Source organism: Bufo bufo, chromosome 5 (assembly GCF_905171765.1).
Source record: "Bufo bufo chromosome 5, aBufBuf1.1, whole genome shotgun sequence".
Lineage (NCBI taxonomy): Eukaryota > Metazoa > Chordata > Amphibia > Anura > Bufonidae > Bufo > Bufo bufo.
This window is the reverse complement of record NC_053393.1, coordinates 347,395,298-347,420,000: the sequence shown is the minus strand read 5'-3', so window position 1 is coordinate 347,420,000 and position 24,703 is coordinate 347,395,298.

The following is a 24,703-nucleotide window of genomic DNA, read 5'->3' as shown; positions in this document are numbered from 1 at the left end:
ATGGAGGATCATGGCCCTGTGGGATAATCCAGAAAACAGCTTTGCATTTTACCCCCGAGCAAAGACCGAGCAACATTATTCAGGGCCATGATGATCCTCCAGACCATGATCCATCACTTATTGTATTGTTATTAACACCTCCCTTGCCAGCCCACCCAGCCCCTTGCCTTATGGATGGAAAAAAGTCAAGTAATAACCTACCTAATTTAACCTAATGGACGTTATGGACCTAATGAATTATTAGGGGGGTCCATCCAAGTCCAAGAAGATCATGTGTGTGATGGAGGAGAGGGCACTAGGGCAGCTGGGCAGGCTTCCAGACCACCACAGTCTCAGACCACAAGTTACCTCCAGACAGTACTGTGTCTGCTGCCACTCTCTCTGCCACTGCCAGGCCAGAACAGAAGTTCAAGTTCCCCGCGCTAATTTGAATGACGCCGGCGGCGTGAGGCAGCGACGACAGACAGGTACAGCCAGCCGCACGCACAGCATCTGAGGTCACGTGCCGCTGCGCAGCGGCTCCTTTTAAAGGGGAATGCAGCCGGGCCCAGGAATACCGTCCCCACTATCCAGGTTAGGCTAAGGTGTGTTGTACACTACTTACTGCGGCCGAATCAGCGGAGCGGCGGGGGGAGGGTCGGTCAACGGGGCCAGGAACAATCAATTGCCCCGGCCCCCTGCAGACAAAAAAAAAAAAATGAAATTGGAACTGGCCGGGCCCCCTCGGGGTCCGGGCCCCTTACTGGGGTATCGGCTGTACCCCCCTGATGGCGGCCCTGGTGAGATCCTCCTCTCAAGCAATCCAGGGTAGTTTGGGCAGTTTTCAGAATTTTGGGGCATGGGTTTGACTTCTCTAGACCTCTCCTTCTCTGTTCCTTGTAGGTGGTTCTCATTGTTGATCTCTCTCCCTGCACTCTTCAGACCTGGATCCATCATTAGTTATATGCTTTCACTTTCCTTTTCCTGTTTGCGTTCCTCCCCCAAGCTCCAACTCAGCTCATTCAGTCTCTCCTTGTCAACTCTGCCTCCCTTATGCTGTAAAGGCACAGGGTTTTGAGAATTGTAGTGCAGTGCACTTCAGGTGTACTAATGCTTGCTGTTGGGAATTCCTATTTGGCATTTGCAGCGGTATCCACTGAGCACATTGCTTCCACAACAGGGGGTACATATATACACAGACCACACACATATAAAAAACCTGGACTGACTTGATGGACAGATGGAGTGGGCCTTACTCTTCTATCCCCACTCCAGCAACCAGCCGATTTTAAAAGGTTTTCCATAAAATCTGTCTTAGGGAAATGAATATTTCCCCTCTTTCATAAGCACATACTTGCCTTAACCTAATTTTGGCACATTACATAGGTTGCCATTTCATAAAGGCCATCTGAATGTCAAGCCATCAAAGTGAATTAGGGGTGGTTCCATCTCTGGGACATGCAATTATCTCTAGGAGAGCACGCTTCACTCCTCCACCGCTCCTAAGCAAAGGAGTGCACCGCATGTTGCCAAGTAAGCTCACTCATCTATTTTCAGAAGTCCCAGACAAGTAAAAGGAGAGTGCACCACCATGCATGGCCACCCCATTACAATTTCTTAACCCATCGTCACTTTAAATATGGTGCCTGCTCACGTATTTCAAACAGCAGAGGCTCAGGGCTAATGACTGGCTCCGATATGTTTTAAAAAACATAAAAAAAGACGCACTCTGAACAAAATCTACCCCGGATCTTGGATGGTGTCTGGAGCGACTATAAGAATCCTGGGAGATCTGTTCAGATTACCACTGAAGAAGAAGTCAGTTGAAGACTTCGAAACGCATCTGGATAAAGAAATCTGCACATAGACAAAGACATACTGCTGTCTTGGAAGCACTTCCAGTAATTACAGATCTCTCTGGATCAGTCCCTCGACCCAGAACTTCAGAAGCCCGCGCAATACCGGAGTGCATCCAGCGCTACACACGTGGGATGCCGACTAGAGGAAGGCTTGTCCGACTCAGCAGCAAGCACGGGAATATTCACTCTATCATCGGCCACCACAGATTTACATAGAGAAAGAAGACCGGTTACAAATCAGACACAGAGCGGACACCGAGTAAGGTAAGAGAGGCCAGTACACACACATCGGGTGGGAAGCCACCCGATACTGGCCAGCAACCACTATTCATTTATACCGCACTGTGGTCTGTCTATTTTTCACTATAGGCTGAAGCATTTTTTCATTGGCTGAAGGACTTGTAATCAAGATTGTGTACTGCATGCCGAGTGAACCTACCGGGACTTGCTTTCGGCAAACACAGGACATCGCAGTTAAACAGCCAGAAGTGGCTGATTAACGAACCCCCATACCCTGTGACATTACAAGCATTTGCGTGTTGTACCTTCCAGCCTACCTTGCCTGGTGTTTGCCTGATGTAAGCCGAATATTACCCATCAGAATCACACTGAATTTACTCTATTCATAGTGAATCTGTTCACACAAAATCGCTCTAGGGTAGTCTAGGGCCTCAATTCAAGACAGTCCAGTGCTACCTTGCTACAGCCCTGCCACCCTCTACACAGGGTTATTTGATGTGCATAACAACACATCCATCTGATATTACTCAAGAGCCACAGTATTTGGCAACTTATTTTTAACTACTAAACATTTTTCTAGTTTCTGCTAGTTTTTTATTGCTATTCAAGTACCTTTTTATTGTTACTCATATGGTTAAAACCATTTTTTAGTTTCTTTTAGCTTTAATAAATTCCTGCTGTTTCCCCATATCTGAGTGCCGGTCTATACTTTCATTTTCATATCTATTTTTTTTATTTAGTTTTTGGCATTTACTTATACCTACTGGTAGCATCAAGTGATTATTAACGGTGGTGGTATCTATCCCTATGTCAGGGCCACTATAGGGTATCTAGGAGGTTCCTGATACGGGATCGCCCCTATCGGACGGCCATTCCATTTTGTAGGCAGGGCACATTACAATAGGGACATTGTAGGGAACGGCTTTGTTTCCCTTCATAGGTCCAAGTGCCGTCTGCGGCTACTTACTCTTATTGGCACTTTAGATTTGTAGACTTTATTTTTAATAGACTCCAATAAAGGCTAAGTCTGTGATAATAGTGCTTTTGTACACCACTCTTTTCCTGATTGACCCCCTAGCGTGAGACTGGTCAGAACTGTGACTCTGCTAAATTATGTTAAGAACAGCTCAAGCAAGATGGCCGCCCCTATAATCATGTTCAGGAAATAGATTAAAAAATATCTGTATTTAGAAAATAAAAACAGAATAGAATAAAATTATATTTGTTGCTATCTAGCTTTAACTGGCAGCTACAAATTTTGGTGACACATTTAAAAGTAAACACAAAGTAAATTTAGGTGAAAAAGAGGAAAGGTATTTAATGTGGGACAGCTTATTGACTGCAACTCTAGTAATGTGGTGTATTGGCCATGTGGCAAAAAATATGTGGGGATAAATGGCAGAAAATTAAAAGTATGAAAAGAGAGCATGTGAGATATATAAAAAGGGTCTAAAAACACACTGTGGGGTCATTTATCAAATTGGTGTAAAGTAGAACTGGCTTAGTTGCCCATAGCATTGAATCAGATCCCACCTTTCATTTTTGACAGCTCCTTTGGAAAATGAAAGGTGGAATCTGAATTGTTGCTATGGGCAACTAAGCCACTTCAACTTTACACCAGTTTTATAAATGACCTCATGTGTGTCTTCACATTTTTTAGAAAAGCATAATAAAACGAAAGATTTTAAAAGTTATGGGTATATATCAGCAAAAATTCAAATGGAGAGGAGGTGATAACATGAGTTCATTATAGCAAAAGGAAACCGAATGTTCCCTAATGGATTGAATACAGAGCTGGACATTAACTTCTTAAATTAAATATAGCAGGGGAAGGGTGCTGATATAAAGAGGGAGAGGGGAAGGATGAGTAAGGGCTCGCTCACACGAACGTGACATGTTTTGTGGTCCGCAAATTGCGGATCCACAAAACACGGATGCCGCCTGTGTGCCTTCCGCAATTTGCGGAATAGACAGCCCATTGTAGAAATGCCTATTCTTGTCCGCAAAATGGACAAGATTTGGACATGATCTAAAATTTTTGCAGTGGAGCACATGGAGTGCTGTTCACATCTTTTGCGGCCCCATTAAAGTCAATGGGTCCGCATCCAAGCCACAAAAAATGCGGCTCGGATGCAGAACCAAACCACGGTCGTGTGAATGAGCCCTTACGCTGAAGCCTTTGAAGAAGCTGTGGGGTGAAATCAGTCTGGCTTAGTTTTTTTTATTAAATGTTTTTAAACAAATATTTATATTGTGAATATAATTAATAAAAGGAAGCGTGGCAGTGCCACTTGGATTTTGTTTACCAGTTACCAACCTAGGACTATCCAAGAGAACCTGAGGAGACTCACAGGTGTGAGTCTGAAGTTAGAGTGCAGGAGAGTTGTGAAGCACTGTGATAGTGTAACAGCTCTGCCCCTAAGAAGTGAAATTAACCAATGTGGATTGGAGTCCAGAGTTGGATACAGCCATCGGTGTGTGAAGGTGGATTAGGTTCACCTGTTCAAACAGTGAGATCGCAGATGGGAAGAGTGTGGTGAGATAAGAAAAAAATCATAAAGTGACAAAAGGCTTTGAGTACCATAATAATTTTTTATTTGGTCATTTTATATGATGGAATGTGTGAATTTTATTTAGTACTTTAAAGCTTTATTTTTCTATTAGTTTTTGTATCTTTAACCCCTTCCCAACATCCGCTGTACATATACAGCAGATGTCGAGTCTTTAAAGATGGTTCCCAGAGCGGCACACACACCCAGGCCAATCTCTGCGATTGGCAGTAAAGCCAAATATAGACATTTGACCCTTCAGATGACATGGTTAAATGGGACCACCGCATCGGAAAGAAAACCTGGAAGCGTTCACTTCCCAGGCAGAAATGCCTCTCTTTGGCCTGAGATCGGCAAAAGCGTTCAATTGTAGTAATAAGCCAGTGCCTGAACTAGGCTTATTACTGATATGTTATAATTCAGACCTGCAAGTGGCAGCACTGAATTGTAATATACAGATCTTTGTATATTGTAATGTATAAAATTCCATTACTTTATACAAATTACTATGTTAGGGTCCACTGGGGGCCCAAGAAAAGCTTGAAAAAAAAATATTTAAAAAATATAAAAAATAAAAATTCATCAAAATCTAAATAAAAAAATAATAATAAACAGGCATTGCCGTGTCCGGAACGCCCATACTATTAAAATATTTTTAAAAATTATTCCATACAAAGAATAGTGTATAGGAAAGTGAATTGACGATTTTCTATTTTTTCATTGCTTCTTCTCCCCCAAAGAATTTACTAAAAAGTGATCAAAAAGTCACACACATGCCTAATCAATAAAATGTTGTATCAATAAAAACTAGAAACTAAAAAAAGTTATGGGAGTCACAAAATGGAAATAAAAAGAAAAATATATTTTTTATATACAAATGTATATGTAATCATACTGACCCAGAAAATGAAGGGAACTGGTCAGTTTTACCAAATGCCATAAAAATACAACCCACAAAGCTGTGGCAGAATTGCATATTTTTTTTCCAATTCCACCAAATTTGGATTTTTTTTTCCAGCTTACCACTACACCATTTGCAATATTAAATGGTCCTATTAGAAGTCCCTCAAAAACAATCCCCCATACAGCACAATGACACTTTGCTTTTTATTCATTTTTTAAAATAAATTGTATCAATATATTTCTATTTCAATTTTACTTTTTACTACTTTTTCTTAAATGTTTAAAGTAACTGTGTAAAGTAATTAACACTGAAGAGGACAGTATACTACTACAGAGGGATCTGGATAGATTGGAGGCTTGGGCAGATGAGTGGCAGATGAGGTATGCACATGGGAAGGAATAATGCAAGTCACCCGTACATACTAAATGATAAAACACTCGGTAACACTGACATGGAAAAGGATCTAGGAATTTTAATAAACAGCAAACTAAGCAGCAAAAACCAGTGTCAGGCAGCTGCTGCCAAGGCCAATAAGATAATGGGTTGCATCAGAAGGGGCATAGATGCCCGTGATAAGAACATAGTCCTACCACTTTACAAATCGCTAGTCAGACCACACATGGAGTACTGTGTACAGTTCTGGGCTCCTGTAAACAAGGCAGACATAGCAGAGCTGAAGAGTGTCCAGAGGAGGGCAACTAAAGTAATAACTGGAATGGGACAACTACAGTACCCTGAAAGATTATAAAAATTAGGGTTATTCACTTTAGAAAAAAGATGACTGAGGGGAGATCTAATTATTATGTATAAATATATCAGGGGTCAGTACAGAGATCTATCCCATCATCTATTTATCCCCAGGACTGTGACTGTGACGAGGGGACATCCTCTGCATCTGGAGGAAAAAAGGTTTGTACACAAACATAGAAAAGGATTCTTTACGGTAAGAGCAGTGAGACTATGGAACTCTCTGCCCGAGGAGGTGGTGATGGTGAGTACAATAAAGGAATTCAAGAGGGGCCTGGATGTATTTCTGGAGCGTAATAATATTACGGGCTATAGCTACTAGAGAGGGGTCGTTGATCCAGGGAGTTAGTCTGATTGCCTGATTGGAGTTGGGAAGGAATTTTTTATTCTCCTAAAGTGGGGAAAGTTGGCTTCTACCTTACAGTTTTTTTTTTGCCTTCCTCTGGATCAACTCTTAGGATAACAGGCCGAACTGGATAGACAAATGTCTTTTTTTAGGCCTTATGTACTATGTTACTATGTTACTATGTTTTCTTACTTTGCGTTAGGCTTGTCACAATACCAACATTTTGATTAGATTTCGATACCATTAAAAAGTATTGCGATACTCGATACCATTTGATACCACTAGTGTTGATGGAGCACCATAGTGCTTGGCTGCTCGGGGGCTCGGGCTGAACACATTGGGATGCTCGGGTGCTCTACCGAGCACCCGAGTATAATGGAAGTCAATGGGAGAACCCGAGCATTAAACAAGACAACCCTGCTCTGAAGAGGGGAGGGTGCCTGGTTCATAGGAAAAAGTTATAAATTGATGAAAACACCACCGAAATGGTTCGGGAACAGTATGGGGAGGATGTCTGGATGCATCTTTGCATCTTGGACTCCCAGGTCGCTGCTGGGAACAATGTTTTCCGAGTAGTATGTCACTTTTACAGACTGACAATAATACGCACAAAACCAAAGCTAAAATTGATTTTAGAGGAAAACATGTTAGCAAACATTCTTTCCTGTATATTTACTTGTATATAAAGTGCAAGTGCTGCTAAAAATTACACGGAAGAGGCACTCCGTTACAACCTGCATATAACATAAAGGAGGGCCTCATTTACATTGTGGTACAATTGTTCAGGTAGTGGGACTCCTACATGCATGAAGCCTATGCACTAATTGAAAGGGCTTCCAAAAATTACAAGTAACCAGCACTACAATACACTCTTTGTTACACATAAAGGAGGGCATCATGCACAGCCTTGAAAAAATATGATTAATGGCCTGCTGGTGACCCTCAAACATTTGGAGCAAGGGCCTGCTGATCTGACCATCTAAAACATTAGGGGCGAGGGCCTGCTGCCGCTTTGGTGACTCTAGATAACCTGGGCCCGATCGCACGTCCCCGTGACGGCGACTATCCATTCGGATGTCTGCCCTATCAACTTTCGATGTTACTTTCAGCACCAACCACGGTGACCACGGGTAACGGGGAATCAGGGTTTGGTTCTGGAGAGGGAGCTTGAGAAACAGCTATGGCTACCACTTCCAAGCAAGGCAGCATGCGCGCAAATTACCTATTAGGCATAATTAGGTGATGGCCTGCAGGTGAGCTGACCCTATAAAACATTATATGCAAGGGCCTGCAGGTGAGCTTACCCTGTAAAAGATGTAGGTGCAGCCCTGCAGGTGAGCTGACCCTGTAAAAAATTGTAGGTGAGGGCCTGCTGGTGAGCTGACCCACTAAAAAATTATATGCGAGGGCCTACTGCTGAGCTGACCCTCTAAAACATTATGGTTGAGGGCCTGCTGCTGAGCTGACCATTTAAAAAATTATGGGAGAGTGCCTGCTGCTTAGCTGACCATTGAAAAAAATTACAGTGTTCAAGCAGGTTGGGTCACCTGAATACTTCAGCTAGGAATTATGGAATAGGACTCAGGTTCCATTTTGTTGGTTTTCGGAACTGGGGCCATGATTAAGAGGGACAGCCGGGGGTATCCGTATTGCGCCGCTAGAGGTGAAATTCTTCGACCAGCGCATGACGAACCAAAGCGAAAGCATTTGCCAAGAATGTTTTCATTAATCAAAAACGAAAGTCGGAGGTTCGAAGACGATCAGATACCATTGTAGTTCCGACCATAAATGATAACGACCGGCAATCCGGCGGCGTTATTCCCATGAGCCGCCAAGCAGCTTCCGGGAAACCAAAGTCTTTGGGGTCCGGGGGGAGTATGGTTGCAAAGCTGAAACTTAAAGGAATTGACAGAAGGGCAACACCAGGAGTGGAGGCTGCGGCTTAATTTGACTCAACACGGGAAACCTCACCCGGCCCGGACAAAGAAAGGATTGACAGATTGATAGCTCTTTCTCGATTCTGTGGGTGGTGGTGCATGGACGTTCTTAGTTGGTGGAGCGATTTGTCTGGTTAATTCCATTAACGAACGAGACTCCTACGCGTTAACTAGTTACGCGACCTCCGGCAGTGAGGATTGTGTTGACCAGACTCTTGGATAGTGAGACTGGACTTCTAGGTGAGGGCCTGCTGGTTATCTGATCCTCTAAAAAATTATATGCGAGGGCCAGCAAATGAGCTGACCCTGTAAAACATTATATGCAAGGGCCTACTGGTGAGCTGACCGTGTAAAAGATTTTAGGTGCGGGCCTGCTGGTGAGCTGACCCTGTAAAACATTATATGCCAGGGTCTGCTGGCGAGCTGACCCTGTAAAAGATTGTAGGTGTGGCCCTGCTGGTGAGCTGACCCTGTAAAACATTATATGCGAGGGCCTGCTGGTGAGCTGACCCTGTAAAACATTATTTGCGAGGGCCTGCAGGTGAGCTGACCCTGTAAAAGATTGTAGGTGTCACCGCCAGCTCTGTGAGAAGGTCTGTTAGATGTTCTTCGCTTGCATGAAGTTCTTTGTTTTTGTTTCACTTTGTCATCTCCTTTCCTACTCCCAGCTGTCATCTATTTGCACTGATTGTCTCCCTTTATATTCCCTCCCATACTGCCTCACTTTGCGGTTTATACTTCTTCCTGGATGAGTTGTTCACTGCTGGATGCTCCTTCTCCTGATTCCTCAGATAAGTCTGTTTCCTTTATTTGTGTTTACTTGCTGGCTTTATTGTAGGTGACCCTGACTCCGTCTGTATTATGTGCAGGGAGCCGGTGGTCGTGTCCCCTCACTATTATAGGGTTTTCAGGTGTCAGATAGTATAAGGTACGTGGACATGCAATCGTCTACCATAAAGATCTTTGCATGGGCATAGCAGTCAGGGAGAGCTCTAGGGGTTTTATAGGGCTCACCCATATGCTCCTTAGTTTGGGATCAAGCCAGTCGGATGTTTATTTATAAGTTCCAGCTTTCTGCAACACCATCCATAACAATATAAACCGCCATAACCGTCTTAAGCATGGATCCGGTTTCAGCCTTGATTGACCGCATGCAAGGTCTTTCACTGGAGGTAGCAGATCTCCGTAAAACTGTGTCTCAGTTTCAGTTGATCGGTTCTGCTTGCGTTCATGGAGTTTGTTCTGAGCCTAAGATCTCGCTTCCGAATACGTTCTCCAGGGGTAGTGAGAATTTTGTTCGCTTTATATCTCTGAGAGCCTGAGAAAGGGACACATCAGACCCTCGAAGTCACCTGTTGCCGCTGGGTTTTTTTTTCGTTAGGAAAAAAGATGGGGAAGGGGACGAAAGGAAGACGGGCTTCAATACCCCTGAAGGTCATTTAGAGAATTTGGTTATGCCCTTTGGTTTGATGAATGCTCCGCCCGTCTTCCAACATTTTGTGAACAGCATTTTTCATCATTTAATGGGGAAATTTGTACTGGTGTATCTGGATGACATTTTGATTTTTTTCTCCTGATTTCAAGACTCATCGAGACCACCTACGTCAGGTCTTGCTGATTCTGCGGGATATTAAATTGTACGTTAAACTGGAAAAATGTGTGTTTGCGGCTCCGGAGATTCAATTTCTTGGTTTTCTTCTCTCCGCTTCTTGTTTTCGCATGGACCCTGAGAAGGTCAGCGATGTGCTTGATTGGGAGCTTCCTGAGAATCAAAAGGCGCTGATGCCGTTTTGGGGTTTTGCTAATTATTACAGAAAGTTCATTTTGAATTATTCCTCTGTTGTTAAGCCACTCACTGATATGACTAAAAAGGGGGTAGATTTTTCTTTGTGGTCGGTAGATGCGCTTAAAGCCTTTTCTAGTATCAAAGAAAGTTTTGCTTCCGCTCCCATTTTGGTACAGCCTGATGTCTCTCTATCTTTTATTGTTGAGGTGGACGCTTCTGAGGTGGGTGTGGGTGCGTCTTATCTCAGGGTCCCTCTCCTGCCAAATGGCGACCGTGTGCCTTTTTCTCAAGGAAACTCCTCTGCAGAGAGAAATTACGATGTGGGAAATAGGGAGTTGTTGGCCATCAAATTAGCTTTTGAGGAATGGCGCCATTGGTTAGAGGGAGCCAGACACCCTATTACCGTGTTTACAGACCATAAGAATCTGGCCTATTTGGAATCGGCCAAGCGTCTGAACCCGAGACAGGCCAGATGGTCTTTGTTCTTTTCTAGATTTAATTTTGTTGTTACGTTCCGCCCTGGGGTTAAAAATGTGAAGGCGGATGCACTCTCACGTTGTTTTCCGGGTCCCATTTTGGCTGAAGGGGTGGTCGTCTCTGCTCTTTATCCTGATTTGGAGGCAGAGGTTCAGGCAGCCCAGGCAGAGGCTCCTGATCTTTTTGTGCCTCTCGCTTTACAACACAAGGTTTTTAAGGAGCACCACGATACTGTCCTTGCTGGGCACCCGGGGAGCAAAGCCACAGTGGATCTCATTGCTCGGAGATTCTGGTGGCCGGCTCTTCGTAAGACGGTTGAGGGTTTTGTGGCAGCCTGCGAGACCTGCGCTAGTGCCAAGGTCCCTCATTCATGGCCATCAGGTTTTCTCCTCCCGTTACCCATTCCTTCCCGTCCTTGGACGCATCTGTCCATGGACTTCATTACCTGTTCCTCGGGGAAGACTGTGATTCTGGTAGTAGTGGACCATTTTAGCAAAATGGCGCATTTCATTCCCTTTCCTGGGTTACCCAATGCTAAGACGCTGGCGCAAGCGTTTGTTGATCACATTGTTAAATTGCATGGCATTCCTTCAGACATAGTTTCTGATAGGGGCACGCAATTTGTTTCCAGATTCTGGAAGGCCTTCTGTTCTCGCTTAGGGATTCGGTTGTCGTTCTCTTCTGCTTTTCACCCGCAGTCGAATGGTCAGACCGAACGCGTCAATCAGAATCTGGAGACATATCTGCGCTGTTTTGTGGCGGAGAATCAGGAGGATTGGTGTTCTTTTTCGTCCCTTTCTGAGTTTGCTTTAAATAACCGTCGCCGGGAGTCCTCTGATAAGTCACCATTTTTTGGTGCATATGGGTTTCATCCGCAGTTTGGGACATTCTCTGGAGAGGGGGCTTCTGGTTTACCTGATGAGGAGAGATTTTCCTCGTCTTTGTCATTTATTTGGCAAAAGATTCAGGGAAATCTGAAGAGGATGAGTGAGAGATATTAGCGTGTGGCGGATAAGAGACGTGTGCCTGGTCCGGACCTGAATGTGGGGGATCTGGTGTGGTTGTCTACAAAGAATATCAAACTGAAGGTTCCCTCCTGGAAGTTGGGTCCTAGGTTTATTGGGCCTTACAAGATCTTGTCCGTCATCAATCCCATTGCCTTCCGTCTTGATCTTCCTCGCACTTGAGAGGGCCTGCAGGTGAGCTGACCCTGTAAAAGATTGTAGGTGAGGGCTTGCTGGTGAGCTGACCCTGTAAAACATTATATGCGAAGGGTATACTGTATATGCGAGGGCATTATATGCGAAAAATAAGCATGTTGATATGATGGAAGAGGAGCAGGAGGATGAGAAAAGGAAGATTCAACCATATCCCCTTCTTTGTGGTGGAAGGGGTGCATGGGAATACAGTGTATTCAGTACACTATAAACAACACATTTAAAGTGCCTTTATGTTCATCAGCTTTCCTCTGGTGGAGTCAAGAAGTCATGGTCAATCCAGGCCTTGTTCATTTTTATAAGATTCAACCTGTCAGCATTTTCAGTTGACAAGTGGATAAACTTATCAGCTATAATGCCACCAGCAGCACTAAATACTCGCTCAGAGAAAACACTGGCGACAGGGCAGGCCAGCACCTCCAAGGTGTAGAGAGCCAGTTCATGCCACATGTCCAGCTTGGACACCTAGTAGTTGTAAGGCACTGAGGGATCATTGAGGGGGCTGACACGGTCTTCTATGTACTTCTTCACCATCTTCCAAATGTTTCCCTCCTTGTGACACAAGGCCGCTGATTAGGGTGAGGCTGCTGGCAGGGTGTCATGAAACTGTCCCAGGCTTTGGAGAGTGCTGCCCTGCCTCTGTTGGAACTGCTGTGTGTTCTCCTTGTCTCCCCTCCTCGGTTAGCCAAGGAACTACGGACTTTGCCACCAACGTTGTCAGATGGAAATTTATGGAGTAATTTTTCAACAAGGATCTTCTGGTATGCTCTTCCTCTCCACCAGAGGAATGAGAGATAAGAAGTTCTCTTTGTAGCAGGGGTCGAGAAGGGTGAACAACCAGTAATCCGTGTTGTCTTAGGCAGCCTAACATGAAGTCAGCCACATGTGCCAGAGTACATGTAGCATGCACTTGTCCATGTGTCCGTCGTTAAGTGGACCTTCCCAGTAAATGCATGGGTCAGGGCACGTGTGATGTTACAGGACACATGTTGGTGTAAGGTGGGCACGGCACACCTTGAAAAATAGTGGTGGCCGGAACTGCGTAACACGGGACGGCGACTGACATTAGGCTGAGGAAGGCCTTAGTGTTCACAAGCCTAAATGGCAACATTTCCAGGGCCAGTCATTTGGAAAGTTGCGCATTTAGTTCTATGGCCTGTGGGTTGGTGGCTGGGTATTTGCGCTTGCGTTCAATTGCCTGGGATAAGGACATTTGTACACTGCGCTGGGACACGGAAGTAGATGTGGTCGCTGATGGTGCTTGCGAAGGTCCAGGTGCAGGGCAGGAGACATCTGGGCCTGCACCTTCGACAGGGGATTGGCCAGTACGTAACACAGGGGAATAGGAGGCAGTGTTGTGACACGCAGACACAGATTGTGGACCCAGGCGTTCGGCCCACCTATTACGGTGCTTTGTTGCCATGTGGCAGATCATGCTGGTGGTGGTGAAGTTGCTATTGTTCACACTCCGACTCCTTTTTGTATGGCACAGGTTGCAACTTACAATTTTTTGTCGTCCGCACTTTCCTCAAAAAAGTGCCAGACTGCGGAACACCTACCCCTTGGCAAGGGAGATTTCCACAAGGGTGTGCTCTGGGGAACAGTTCCGGGTCTGTTTGATGTGGCCCGCCTTCTCCCTTTTGCCACCCCACTGCCTCTTCCAGCCTGTTGCGGTGCAGCAGATCTCTCTCCCTTTGTACTGCTGTCCTCGCTCGACTTTCCACCTTCCCAGGTTGGGTCAGTGACTTCATCATCCACCACCTCCTCTTCCACTTCTTCACTCTGCTCATCCTCCTGACTTGTTGACCTAACCACTACCTCAGTGATTGACAACTGTGTCTCATCCTCTTCATCAACCTCGAGACAGTAATTGCCGTTGAGTTATTGGCAACTGTGTCTCATCATCAGCAACCTCATTAAACAGTAACTGCCGTTCCCCACGTCATCTTCTTGTGATTGTGGATGATCAAGAGTTAGGGAATCAGTGCACAAGATCTGTCCCTCTTCAAGCGTCCTTGGTGAGAGGGCCAAATCAAGGAATGGCGCTGAAAAGAGCTCTTCGGAATAGTGCGGGATCACTTTTTTGTCCAGACTCTCCATGGTGGGAGGAAGGAGGATCAGGGTGAGGATTGGGTTGAGCAGACTCTTGGCTACTGAGACTGGACTTGGTGGAAGACAGGGTGGTGCTTAAGCAACTGGAAGCATTTTCTGCTGCAATCCAACCGACCACTTGGTTGCACTGGTCTGACTTCAAGAGTGTTGTCCTGCGCCGCCCTGCAAACTGGGACATGAAGCTAGGTATCGTGGATGATTGTTTTTCTTGTGCTCTGGCAGCAGGCACAGTTTCACTACGCCCAGAGCAACGGCCTGGCATGCACCATCAGCATTACGGCCACTGCCCCGTCCCTTACTGCTCGCCTTCTTCATATTAAATGTTATATATGATTGAAAGTCTGTCACATGTACAGTAGCGTAGGATTTGGAAGTGTATGTGCAAACAAATTAAAAAAGGTATTTTGGATGTGGAAACATCACACAGGAGATATCCCGCAGATAATTTCAATATTGTCACCAGCAGCTAATGAAAAATTACAGGGAATGTCACAGGTGTTTGGGATGAGGAAACGTTATACAGGAGAGGTACCAATGGTAATGTCACTGTCCACAGCGTCTATGCAAAAAAGTACACTGTATGTTACAGATAAATTTTTGAAGCGCACGCATTAAACTGCAGATGTGGCCCTGGTAATGTCACTGTAAGAAGCGGACACAGTCTATTGACAAAGTACACTGTATGTCACAGATACATATTTGAAGCGCACACATTACACTGCAGATGTGGCACTGGTTATGTCACTGTCAGAAGCATCTATTGACAAATTACACTGGATGTTAGATATTTTTGGGATGCGCACACTTTACACTGGAGATTTGGCGCAGCTAATGTCACTGTCCACAGCGGACACCGTCTACGGAAAAAGTACACTGGATGTCACTGATATTTTAGGGATGCGCACACTTTACACAGGAGATGTGGCGCACATAATTTAACTGTCCGCAGTGGACACCGTATACGGAAAAAGTACACTGGATGTCACTGATGTTTTAGGGATGCGCACACTTTACACAGGAGATGTGGCGCGGATAATTTTACTGTCCGCTATGGCCTATTAGACACTATTTAGCGCAGGATGCACTAAAAATATTTATTGCTGCTGTCACACACAATAGTCCTTAAAAGGACTTTTGGGTCTCTGAAAAGTTTTTCTAATAAAAATCTTCCAATAACACTCCCTACACTGTCTGTTCCTTCCTATGCACAGCTCTCCCTAACGCTAAGCAATTTAGCGCAGGTTGCGCTACAAACATATATTGCTGCGGTCACACACAATAGTCCATACAAGGACTTTTGGGTCCCTAAAAGCTTTTCAAATAAAAATCTTCCAATAACACTGCCTACACTGTCTGTCTTTTCCTATGTTCAGCTCTCCCTGACTAAGACTGAGCTAAACACAAGTCATCGGGTGCTTTATAGCACCCAATGACGCGTTTCGGCCAGCCAATCACTGTAATGCCAGTAGCCAACATGGCTCCTGCGTAGCAGCCAAGAAACATGCAGGGAGGAGACTCGAGCAGTGCGCTCGAGCACATGCGGTACCCGGCTGAATAACGCCATGTGCCAAGCATCGAGATGCTCGAGCCGAACTGGTGTTCGGCAGAGCATGCTCGATCAACACTAGATACCACTTGAAAAAAATAAAACACCAAAAAAGCCGCGTACATTCCGGATTTTATGGAACATCTGGCTCATAATAGAACAGTCCTATGCTTTTTTTGTGGGGACAAGGTGACAAAAAAATGGCAGAAACTGCGGTTTTTATTTATTTCTGTTGTGGCGTTCACCACATAGTAGGTATTTTTTTTATATTTTAAAAGTTTGGACTTTTTGGATGTGGCGATAAATAATATATTTATTTATTTGTTTATATATTTTACATGTAAAATTGGGAAAGGGAATGATTTAACCACTTCACATCTGCCCATAGGATATAAACGTCCTATGGGTGGATGTTTATCTCTGAATGGACGTTCTGGAACATCTATTCAGAGATAGCAGCTGCACGCTAATCGTGCAGCTGCCGAGCGGGGTTGCCCGCTGTCAGTGACAGCAGGGCAACCTAGAGAGAAGGCAGGGACAGTTCCCAGGTGTTCCTGCCTTCTAGATCGCTATGTGACCGCCGGGGCCGGGAGAATGCAGGAGCTGTCGGGTCTTCCATAGACCTCGATCAGCCCTGCACTGAGGCTGTACAGCCTCTCTGGTGGTTGTATTTCGCCTGTAACTGGGGCTACTATGTCAGTCCCAGTTACAGGAGAAATCTATAGAGAAAAAAAAAGTGAAATTAAATGTCCCCCATAGGTCTTGTATGACCTTATGGGGCATGCAAAGTGTAAAATAAAAAATAAAAAAATGAAAATAAATTAAAGTGTTTAAAGTTAACATAGAAAAGGAATTAAGAAGTCTGAACAACTGCAGGAATAAAAACAATTTAACTAGAAAAGAGAGAGAAGCGATCCAGGAATTACAAAAAAAACTAAATATCACCATACGCCCAGCTGATAAGGGAGGGGCTGTGGTTATATTGGATATAGAGATGTACAAACAAGAGTGTTGGAGACAATTGGGAGAGACCTCCACATACAGTAAATTAAAAAAGGACCCCACAGATGAATACTATGCTAAATTAGTGTCATTATGTACTAGGGGAGTGGAGGCAGGTTTCTTATTGAATCAGGAGGCACGTTTCATTTTGGGTACAGAGAAGAGGCTTCCGGCCTTCTACTGTATCCCAAAAATACATAAGGATCTTACTTCCCCTCCAGGTAGACCTATTGTGTCGGGGATCCAGTCTATCTCCTCCAATTTGTCCCAATTTATTGATCGATGGCTACAACCATTTGTCAAGGAAATACCATCGTATATTTAAGACTCAGCATATATCATTAAGACATTAGAGAATTTGGAGTGAAAGGATGGCTGGATCCTTGGTACTTTAGATGTTAGTTCCCTGTATACAATTATTAATCATGAACAGGGCATGGAAGCATTGAGAAAACAATTAGGAAGAAATGCCAAAATACCGAAGGACCAGCTTGAATTCCTGATGGAGGGAGTTAACTATATTCTCCGGCATAATTATTTTGTTTTTGAGGAGGATTTTTATGTACAGTTGACCGGCACCGCTATGGGCACCAGATTCGCCCCTAGTTACGCCAATTTATTTTTGGCCAATTGGGAGGAGGAACTCATTTCACCCAAACTGGGGACGAGTCTGGTGCTCTGGCGACAGTTTATTGATGATATTTTATTTGTTTGGCAGGATAGTGAAGAATCGCTAGATATATTCTTGTCAGAAATCAATGTGAACAATATGGGTCTGATATTCACACCAAAGACGAGTAAGGAGCAGGTGGAATTTTTGGATCTGAATATTGGTATAAAAGGAACAAAAATTTGTTGCAATACCTACTTCAAACCGGTGGCGAAAAATAGCTACATACGTTTTACAAGCTGTCATCTTCCACGATGGCTTATAAATATACCAGAGGAAAAAGATGCCCCCCCTGCGCTCCTAAAGTTTGACCGGACAGATCTACCTGGATGGGAAGATCCCGCTGCTTGCTGTCTAGTGAGGAGCTATTGTTCTCCTCAGAGTAGTATAAGGATAGAAAGGTATGTCACCCGTGGGTGATGCAGGACAGATAGCGCTGGATTGTGCGGTCAAGACAGCTATTCCCTTGAGTAATGGTGTCGGTGCTGGCCTGGTGTGGTGCTGAAAATGTCAGCGTTGGCCTATTTTGAATATTTGTCTAGATGCACTAGTTGTTTATACTTTAAAATAGAAGACAAAACAAAACTGAACTGAAAATTAACATAAATAATAAAGGCAATGTCTCTACCTTATGTTTCGTCCGGTGTTGGTCCTTTTACTGGTGGTGCGATGTGATGATCAGTATAGATTAATCGCTGGGTGCTTCTTCTGTTGGTCCTGTTTCTTTAAGACGTGGCGTCCTCCTGGCTCACCTCCTTGCAGCAGCGCGGCCCCGGCCGGAAGCACGCGCAGCGCGAGGGAGCTTGTTCGTCTGTTGCCCGGGAAACCGTTGGTGGTGACGTCACCGCTTAGGTACAGGAGCCTCCGTAGGACAAAAAACTACCTACGCGTTTCAGAGCCTGTCGAAGGAGCCCGACAGGCTCTGAAACGCGGCCGGGGCCGCGCTGCTGCAAGGAGGTGAGCCAGGAGGACGCCACGTCTTAAAGAAACAGGACCAACAGAAGAAGCACCCAGCGATTAATCTATACTGATCATCACATCGCACCACCAGTAAAAGGACCAACACCGGACGAAACATAAGGTAGAGACATTGCCTTTATTATTTATGTTAATTTTCAGTTCAGTCTTGTTTTGTCTTCTATTTTAAAGTATAAACAACTAGTGCATCTAGACAAATATTCAAAATAGGCCAACGCTGACATTTTCAGCACCACACCAGGCCAGCACCGACACCATTACTCAAGGGAATAGCTGTCTTGACCGCACAATCCAGCGCTATCTGTCCTGCATCACCCACGGGTGACATACCTTTCTATCCTTATAAATATACCAACAGGCCAGTTTAGACGGCTCAAACGTAACTGTACAGAGGATGAAAAATTTGAAGAAGCTAAAATCCTGAACCAACAGTTTTTAGATAGAGAATATCCTATGAAAGTGGTGGGAAAAGCTCTAGAAAAGGTGAGGAGTATGGATAGAAAACAATTTTTTGAAGATAAGGCTCCTCTACAAATGGATGACACATTAAGATTAATACTACCGTTCCATTCGCAATATTATCAAATGGAAAGGATCATTAAAAAGTATTGGAACATCCTATTGGAAGATAAAATAGCAGGTCCCCTTTTAAGCCCTGAGCCAAAAATTACATATACCAAGGTAAATAACCTGGCGTCTACAGTAGCCTCTACGGTAAAAAAGACGCTTATAAAATCAAATGGATCGAATTGGTTAACAACAAAAGGTTTCTTTAGATGCGGTCAGTGCAACAATTGTATAACCACCTCTTTCCCCAAGAAAACCATGGAGGTGAGCTCCACACAAAATTCCTTTAAACTATCCATTAGGGACGCTTTGACATGCAACTCTAGAGATGTTATTTATCTCCTTGAGTGTGCATGTCACAAACAATATATTGGGAGGACAAAGAGAATGTTAAAGAAAAGAGTGTCAGAACACATCTCAAATATAAAGAAGGGTTATGAACTACACTCTCTTTCTTTCTAGTCCTTTCAAGCGAGTTCACAATTGTGATCCATCATCCCTCAAATTTTGTGCATTGGAAAAAAATTAACACCCGTGGAGAGGGGGCAACCATATCAGACATATGTCCAGACAGGAATCAAGGAGAATTTTCGAGTGTGATCCATTGCTGGCCAAAGGCCTTAATGCCGAATCCTGTGGTGATGTGGGGTCGAAGTCAGGCTGTTTATCAGCACTTTGACCTCACCTCCCTACAGGACTCTCCCCCTCAATCTACATAACTGAATATGAAAATACATTTGAAATGTATATATCCATTTGCCATATTTGCGGCTTTTATGCGTTTTTATGCGTTTTTTATGCACATTTTTTATCATAATTTTTATTAAGTGTTACTAATGTTTATTTCTAATAAAGTGATTTTTATGTAATCTAAGCAAATATAATTGTATAGGAGTTTCTATATATGTGCCTATTAGGAGTGGTGAAGGAATGTGGGATTTATTTATGGAATAATGGATCCAGCCCCAGGATTTTTGGATAACCTGTATTATCCCAAATATGGCGGGATATATAAAGCCCTCACAAGTAGTCCAGTTTGATAGCCATTAGCCACTGATGAAGGGGTGTAGACCCTGAAACGCGTTTGGTGCTGATACTGGACATTTTTGTGGATGAAATTACTTATGGAAACCTGATGCTACATTCCCGTAGATACTTGTGCCTCTAAAGCTAATGAGAACGGACGCGGAGGGAAAGTAGGACCCAGGACACTGAGGACGTCCTCCAGGAAGCGGCTGTAGAGTCACGTGGGACGCTACGTCTGACTCTGAAACCACGCTGGACGCCGCGCAAGGTAAAACCGAACTGGACGCCGTGCTGGGCAGGCTGAAAGAAGGAGCTTCTATAACATACAGCCGGAGAACCCAGGAGCGGTAATGTACCATACCAGCCCTGTCTAACTAATACCGTGTACCTGAATTGAGGGGAACTATACCCTTAACCAACTATACTAACACGATCCTGCGATTAACCACCTGTTTTTGTCCACCTATTACCATCCGGATTTTGTTTATGGGACACAGCAGGTCCATGCAGTATATGAATTTAGCAGGTCTGTGAAATATACCTTAACCATCTGACAACTATATATTTGTGGACTTATCAGTTACACTATTGTTTTCTATGGAAAGTGTGGACTTCTAATGCAGCGTCCGCCTGGATCCTATGTAGCGGGTTGTGCAATCACCAGGCAGCTTATTATAAGACTGTGGACATATGAGATATTTGCCTTCATGTCTGGTGTTTGATATTGCTGTGCCAATATATTTTATTAATATTTTATTATTATTTTATTATCATTCATTGTTTTATCACCATTGTATAAGTGGATATACAGTTGCAATAAAAAGTATGTGAACCCTTTGGAATTATATGGATTTCTGCACAAATTGGTCATAAAATGTGATCTGATCTTCATCTAAGTCACAACAATAGACAATGACAGTCTGCTTAAACTAATAACACACAAAGAATTAAATGTTACCATATTTTTATTGAACACACCATGTAAACATTCACAGTGTAGGTGGAATAAGTATGTGAACCCTTGGATTTAATAAGTGGTTGAACCTCCTTTGGCAGCAATAACTTCAACCAAACGTTTCCTGTAGTTGCAGATCAGACGTGCACAATGGTCAGGAGTAATTCTTGACCATTCCTCTTTACAGAACTGTTTCAGTTCAGCAATATTCTTTGGATGTCTGGTGTGAATCGCTTTCTTGAGGTCATGCCACAGCATCTCAATCGGGTTGAGGACAGGACTCTGACTGGGTCACTCCAGAAGGCGTATTTTCTTCTGTTTAATCCATTCTGTTGTTGATTTACTTCTATTCTTTGGGTCGTTGTCCTGTTGCAACACCCATCTTCTGTTGAGCTTCAGCTGGTGGACAGATGGCCTTAAGTTCTCCTGCAAAATGTCTTGATAAACTTGGGAATTCATTTTTCCTTCAATGATAGCAATCCGTCCAGGACCTGACGCAGCAATGCAGCCGCAAACCATGATGCCCCAACCAACATACTTCACAGTTGGGATGAGGTTTTGATGTTGGTGTGCTGTGCCTCTTTTTCTCCACACATAGTGTTGTGTGTTTCTTCCAAACAACTCAACTTTGGTTTCATCTGTCCACAGAATATTTTGCCAGTACTGCTTTGGAACATCCAGGTGCTCTTGTGCAAACTGTAAACGTGCAGCAATGTTATTTTTGGACAGCAGTGACTTTCTCTGTGATATCCTCCTTTCTTGTTTAGTGTTTTACGTATTGTAGATTCGCTAACAGGGATGTTAGCATATGCCAGAGACTTTTGTAAGTCTTTAGCTGACACTCTAGGATTCTTCTTTACCTCATTGAGCAGTCTGCGCTGTGCTCTTGCAGTCATCTTTACAGGACAGCCACTACTAGGGAGAGTAGCAGCATTGCTGAACTTTCTCCATTTATAGACAATTTGTCTTATCGTGGACTGATAAACAGAAAGGCTTTAGGAGATACTTTTATAACCCTTTCCAGCTTTATGCAAGTCAATAATTCTTAATTGTACGTCTTCTGAGAGCTATTTTGTGCAAGGCATCATTCACATCAGGCAATGCTTCTTGTAAAAAGCAAACCCAGAACTGGTGTGTGTTTTTTATAGGGCAGGGCAGCTGTAACCAACACCTCCAATCTCATCTCATTGACTGGACTCCAGTTGGCTGACACCTCACTCCAATTTGCTCTTGGAGATGTCATTAGTCTAGGGGTTCACATACTTTTTCCACCTGCACTGTGAATATTTACACGGTGTGTTCAATTAAAACATGGTAACTATCAATTCTTTGTGTGTAATTAGTTTAAGCAGACTGTGATTGTCTATTGTTGTGACTTAGATGAAGATCAGATCACATTTTATGACCAATTTGTGCAGAAATCCATATCATTCCAAAGGGTTCACATACTTTTTCTTGCAACTGTATCTATGCAATTTTATTTAAAAAAATTCCCATTTAGCGAGTGCCCTTCCACATTTCAATTTCTTTATATAATATATCATTAATAGTTTATTAACCTAAGAATGAATAAAGCATATATGATAATTGGAGTTGAGCGGACACCTGGATGTTCGGCAGGTTCGGCCGAACTTGAAAAAAAAGTTTGGGTTCGGGACACGAACTTGACCCGAACTTGACCCCGAACCCCATTGAAGTCAATGGGGACCCGAACTTTTGGGCACTAAAATAGTCCTGGAAAGGGCTAGATGGCTGCAAAAGGCATCAAAATGTGCTTAAAGGGTTTCTATCACTTCGTATGACATAATTAGCTCTCAGACACTAGCGATCCGCTAGTGTCTGCTCTGGCCAACCATCCTAATATAACAGCTTTTGGGGCAGCCGTTTTGCTAAAAAAAGAACTTTTATAAATATGCTAATGAGCCTCTAGGTGCTATGTGGGCGTCATTAGCACCTAGAGGCTCCGTCTACCTTCATACACAGCCACCGCCCAGCGCGTCCCTCCAGCCCGCCCATCTCCTGCTGAATGCGATCCTCCGTGTGACGCAGCGGACGAATTCTCGCGCATGCGCCGTGCGCGGCTGTATTCGGAGCATGCGCAGTGAATGTCTGACCACTTCCCTGCTCAGACATCTCCACTGCGCCTGCGCCGATGACGTCATAGTGCTCCAAGGAACAGGCGCAGTGGAGATGTCTGAGCAGGGAAGCGGTCAGACATTCACTGCGCATGCGCCGAATACAGCCGCGCACGGCACATGCGCATGAATTCGTCCGCTGCGTCACACGGAGGATCGCATTCAGCAGGAGATGGGCGGGCTGGAGGGACGCGCTGGGCGGTGGCTGTGTATGAAGGTAGATGGAGCCTCTAGGTGCTAATGACGCCCACATAGCACCTAGAGGCTCATTAGCATATTTATAAAAGTTGTTTTTTTAGCAAAACGGCTGCCCCAAAAGCTGTTATATTAGGATGGTTGGCCAGAGCAGACACTAGCGGATCGCTAGTGTCTGAGAGCTAATTATGTCATACGAAGTGATAGAAACCCTTTAAGAGCATGACATCTGTTCTGCAAACAAATGTGGATAGGGAAATTACTTAAAATAACATAAAATACAGAAAATTTAAAAATAACAATCTGGATCTAGGAGTAGGAGGTTGAGGAGGCGGTGGATGTGGAAGCGGCGGTGTAGGTGGAAGTGGCGGTGAAGGAGGAATAGGTAGCCAACACTTATTTGTGTTATTTTTTTATTTTTAAATTGGGGTATCCCCCAAAACATTGGATTTCTGCACAAATTGGTCATAAAATGTGATCTGATCTTCATCTAAGTCACAACAATAGACAATGACAGTCTGCTTAAACTAATAACACACAAAGAATTAAATGTTACCATATTTTTATTGAACACACCATGTAAACATTCACAGTGTAGGTGGAATAAGTATGTGAACCCTTGGATTTAATAAGTGGTTGAACCTCCTTTGGCAGCAATAACTTCAACCAAACGTTTCCTGTAGTTGCAGATCAGACGTGCACAATGGTCAGGAGTAATTCTTGACCATTCCTCTTTACAGAACTGTTTCAGTTCAGCAATATTCTTTGGATGTCTGGTGTGAATCGCTTTCTTGAGGTCATGCCACAGCATCTCAATCGGGTTGAGGACAGGACTCTGACTGGGTCACTCCAGAAGGCGTATTTTCTTCTGTTTAATCCATTCTGTTGTTGATTTACTTCTATTCTTTGGGTCGTTGTCCTGTTGCAACACCCATCTTCTGTTGAGCTTCAGCTGGTGGACAGATGGCCTTAAGTTCTCCTGCAAAATGTCTTGATAAACTTGGGAATTCATTTTTCCTTCAATGATAGCAATCCGTCCAGGACCTGACGCAGCAATGCAGCCGCAAACCATGATGCCCCAACCAACATACTTCACAGTTGGGATGAGGTTTTGATGTTGGTGTGCTGTGCCTCTTTTTCTCCACACATAGTGTTGTGTGTTTCTTCCAAACAACTCAACTTTGGTTTCATCTGTCCACAGAATATTTTGCCAGTACTGCTTTGGAACATCCAGGTGCTCTTGTGCAAACTGTAAACGTGCAGCAATGTTATTTTTGGACAGCAGTGACTTTCTCTGTGATATCCTCCTTTCTTGTTTAGTGTTTTACGTATTGTAGATTCGCTAACAGGGATGTTAGCATATGCCAGAGACTTTTGTAAGTCTTTAGCTGACACTCTAGGATTCTTCTTTACCTCATTGAGCAGTCTGCGCTGTGCTCTTGCAGTCATCTTTACAGGACAGCCACTACTAGGGAG